This window comes from Jaculus jaculus, chromosome 17, assembly GCF_020740685.1.
Source record: "Jaculus jaculus isolate mJacJac1 chromosome 17, mJacJac1.mat.Y.cur, whole genome shotgun sequence".
In the NCBI taxonomy this organism is placed as follows: Eukaryota; Metazoa; Chordata; class Mammalia; order Rodentia; family Dipodidae; genus Jaculus; species Jaculus jaculus.
This window is the reverse complement of record NC_059118.1, coordinates 55,802,435-55,807,116: the sequence shown is the minus strand read 5'-3', so window position 1 is coordinate 55,807,116 and position 4,682 is coordinate 55,802,435. Positions and strand designations below refer to the sequence as shown.

Below are 4,682 nucleotides of genomic sequence, written 5' to 3'. Positions count from 1 at the left end.
TTAAAACAAATCAACTACAGGACAGAGGAAAGGCTCAGTGGAGCCATGTGCCTACACGCGCCACCATGGGCCATTTCTCCAGGTGTAACCACGGGCTGCCCTGGTGCTGGCAGGTCTGAGTCACTGTCCTCAAACCTGAGCTGACGGTGCATCAGCTGAGGGAGACTGCAGACTGGTGGCGTGTAAGGAACGGTTCCAGAACCAAGCGCGGGAGGCCGGGCTCTTCCCACCTTATCTGATGGCGTCTGGCCACAGCAAGAAGTGTCGCGAAAGTGTTGGGTGGTGACGGGTAACAGGGAGTGGAGGAGAGAGAAACCAGCACCCCTCAGTAAAGATGGTGGGGGGAAGACCTCCCCACCCAAGGCCCATTTCAGAGGGAACAGAGGGTTACAATCGAGGCCTTGGCCAAGGACGGGAGTGGAGAAGGGTGGGGACAGGATAATGGCTTGGAAGAGGGTGTCACTTAAGACTTAAGAAAGCAGGGGTACAGGTCAAGCATCCCCAAAACCCAGCAGTAGTTCCACGGGCTGCTACCTGAAGCCTTCCCGCATACTCTAAGGGGCCACCACGCAGAGGGCTGTGGTGGGAGGGCAGGGAAGGGGAGAAGGCAGACCCAGGCCATGTGACCAGCAGCAAGGTGATTGCATGACATGTCTGTTCACAGTTGTGTTAGATGTGCCCCACCATTCCTGATGAGAACCGACTCAAATAGACCTTCTTGATCCCAGAAGTTCAGCTACGTGGATGGTGGTTACACTTGACAGGATGGCCTGAAACATAGCACAACTTACAGATTCCAAATAGACAAAACAAATTAGTATCGCTTAGGGTATCTTAAGATCAACTGCCTTTGAGTGGGAACTTCCTTTCTGGTACTCTGAGGTCTATGAGACATATCTAGAAAATGCACTGCTGTGGAAAATGCATACTGCTTAGATTGGATTGGGGGGATGGGCTGGGGCTCTGAGAGGTTAGTTGCTGTAACTCTGTTCTTGCAGTGGCTGAGAGAGTTTCATGTTCTCTTTAGACGTCATGAGGCGCCACAGCTCCAGCAGGATGACTGTTATACTGTCTGAGTTCTGCCACTTGGCTAGCACGGATGTGACTCTTGGGTGCGCCACTCCATTCGAACTGTTAACTCTATTCATATTAATTTTTGTTGCAAATCTTACAAAGGATGGGTGCTTTGGGAATTTAGGTCCACATTCTATTTTAAGGCTGTATATTCGGTTTTCATAAATTGTTCTTGGAGGCCCAATTATCATCCCTGCCCATCTGGTAGGAATTGTGTCTTCGTTGTCTTCTAGACCCCGGCTAACTGGGCCATCGTCCACTCCTTTCTGGCCTTCTTCCAGTTCTTCCAACAGTTGGAAATTGTGAGGAAATTTTACTCCCTAGCCCGCAGTGGCTGCCGTCTTGCGTGGACTGTGAACATGTCTTAAACACACATCGCACCACACGCATCCCATGCATACACTGTAGTCAGGTCAACCTCGAAGACACACTATGAAATTACGTCCAAATTCTATGTCTTTTTTTTCCCCCACTGTGTAGTCTAGGCTGGTCTCAAACTCATGGAGATCCTCCTGCTCAGCCTCCTGAGTGCTGGGATTATAATCAAACTACTATGTAGCAGAGGTTGGCCTTGAACTCCTCATCCTCCCACCTCTACTTCCCAAGTGCTGGAACCATGGGCATGCACCACCCCAACTAGTTCACTGAGGATCAAACCCAGGGCTTACTGCCTGCCAGGCAAGCACTCTACCACATCCATTTTCCTCAAATTTCTGTCTTTAATTCTGCTCTTCCAAATACCATTTTGCACAAATCACATCGAACTAAATTGAATGTATAATGCAGCCTTAGACAATTTTTTTAAATTTGAAAGTGTCAGTGTGTAGGAAATGGTTGCATGCCACAGGGGAAAAGATCAGCCCTGCTTCATTGTCCTAGTGACAGAGGAGAATGTGTAGGCTGGTGTGCTCCAGGCAAGTGCTTCTAAATTTGATATTCAAACTGGAGAGCTCATGTCCCCGGGACAGCAGAGCTGAAATAAAGAGGACCTTCGAGATGAGCACTATGTGGCTAATTCTGTACACATAGCCTGGTGCTCTGGCATGGACCCTGTGATGTCTCTTCCCAAACTGTCAGTGGGCTTAGCCATGGACTTGCTTTGGCTCATGGGATGTCTGCCAATGTAACGTAAGGAATGACTTGGCAGGTGCGAAGTGGGTTTTTCTCCTTTTCGATGTTGTTGAAGCAGTTATGTGGGAGAGAATAAGAGCAGCTCAGACTCACCCCAGACACGTGCACGAGGCCATCTTGGACTACCCAGCCCCAGCTGAGCTGCCCGAAAGACTATGTGTGGACACAAGGCAGACGGTGGCAGACTGCCCGGCTGATCCCAGCTCAGTGGCAGAACTGTGAATTAGTAAGTGGTGGTTGATGTAAACCAGTATTTTTTATTATTTAAATTTTTGCTAGCCTGCATGTACATATGTATGTAAGGTGATATGTTTGTGTGTGTGTGTGTGTGTGTGTGTGTGTGTGTGTGTGTGTGTGTGTGGTATATGCATGTCTATACACTTGCAGTACCCCACATGCACACATCTGCACTGGCGACAAGGGTGTTTACAGAACGCATTGCTTTTCCATTGTTCTTGAGCCAAATTCTCCTACTGATACTGGAGCATGCTATTCCGGCCCCCACACCCTCCACATCCCAACCCACTCCCCACAAGCCAGGGTGATCCCCTAATCCCTGCTCCCCTTTGCAGAACTGAGGCTACAGGCATACATGGTCACACCCAGCTGTGTGTACAGGTTCTGAAGATTTGAACTCAGGATGTCTCAAGCCCCCTTAGACTCTCATGTTTGCACAGGAAGCACACTTAACCTCTGAGACATCGCCCAGCCCTAAGGCACTAACTTATGGGGTGCTTGCACTATAGCCGCAGATAATTGAAATAGACCCTAACATCTTCCTTTCAGACAATCGGGAAAGACATGTTATACACGGAGGCCAAGTTCCCAAGGCCAGCACCAAAAAATCCAAAATATTTCTAAAGTACCACTAGTGCCCTCTTTCCCATTACCTCCAGCAGTCACATCAGAGTCCACAAAGGGTCTCAATACCACGAAACATTCACAATCTACACATACATTTCCCTTTGCTCCCCATCCTGAGTGGGGGAAGAGGGAGAAGAAAGTGGTGGGGATTTTCTATCTGAACTTTAAACAAAACTGATGAAAAGCAAATGCTTCCTACAAGTGCTGATTTGCATTAAAGAAACCTGTCTCCCAGCCTTGCTACTCCCCGGATGTTCTGCAGTGGGAAATCAGTTCAGTGTCCATTCCACAATGACCTTGATCTGAAAGGACTGAGGCATGAATTCGTACTGGAATTAAGCACAGAAAGGCTCAGTTTTAATTTCTTTAAATATTTTTTGTTTATTTATTTGAGAGTGACAGACAGAGAGAGAAAGAGACAGATAAATAATGGGCATGCCAGGGCCTCCAGCCACTGCAAATGAACTCCAGATGCCTGTGCCACCTTGTGCATCTGGATTACATGGGACCTGGGGAATTGAGCCTTGAACCAGGGTCCTTAGGCTTTGCAGGCAAGTGCTTAACTGCTAAGCCATCTCTCCAGCCCTTAATTTCTTTATTGTGTGTGTGTGTGTGTGTGTGTGTGTGTGCCAGGTCACACATGTGGAGGTTAGAGGACAACCTCAAGTTTTGGTCCTCACCTTTCCCCTTGTTCTGAGACGAGATGTCTTGTTCATTGCTGCATAAGCCAGGCAGGCTGGCCTGTAACTTCTTCTCCCTCCTCCATCTCCCATTTGGTGTGGAAGGGATGACACATGCTCACTCCTGTATCAGGCTTTACCTGGGTCCTGGGGATCTGAACTCAGACCTACTTGCAGAGCAAGGGATGTTAACCACTGTTCCACCCCCAGTCTCTCAATTTTCATTTACTGTCTCTCTCAAGCCCTAAGAGTCCACAGCTTGACATCTCATGAGGCACACAACACCAAATCAAATACTGTAAGCATTCTTTGGGGATGGGTCTCATGGGACACTAAGATATTTTAGACAATCTTAGGTCTCAAAGAATTCCCAAGCTAAATGAAAAGACTCTGAAAGAACTTAGACTTATAAAAAAAAAAATCCTATCCACAGAGTTTATATCATCTTAAGCAATTGTGGTCCTACTGGCTGGTAAATTGTTCAAACACTACTCTATTGCTTCAGATGTCCAAAGAGACTCTGCTCCTTTTCCCAGTGTCCCTGGCTCCTCCTGTGAATCAGATTTCTCCCAAACTCACCTGGATAAGTGACTGAAGAATAGATGCTTTGTACTAAGGGCCACTTCAAGGACCACCCACCCCATAATGGCCTTATTTGCGTTGGCTAGTAATCAACAAATACGGATTGATAAACACTCCGGAATCTCCATAGAGACAAGGCAGTAGAGTTGAGTTTCTAACTAAGTGACAGACAGCAGGTGGTGAGTGGCGTTAAGGGTCAGATAAGGTGTGCCACTATATTCCATTGCTCAGATTGAGAGAAGGGTTGGGGCTTTCTGGTGAGGTTGATAGGTTATGGGAAGGGTGTGTTACTTGGCATGCCCAACCCATGAAACACGATCAGAATACCAGCCAAAAGTGGCCCAGTGGTTT

At 47.6% G+C, this 4,682-nt stretch overlaps 1 pseudogene; it reads right to left on the bottom strand.

Annotated features, from left to right (window-relative positions):
* Positions 1–971: 971 nt before the first annotated feature.
* Positions 972–1,469, bottom strand: LOC101611720 (annotated as a pseudogene).
* Positions 1,470–4,682: the final 3,213 nt, after the last annotated feature.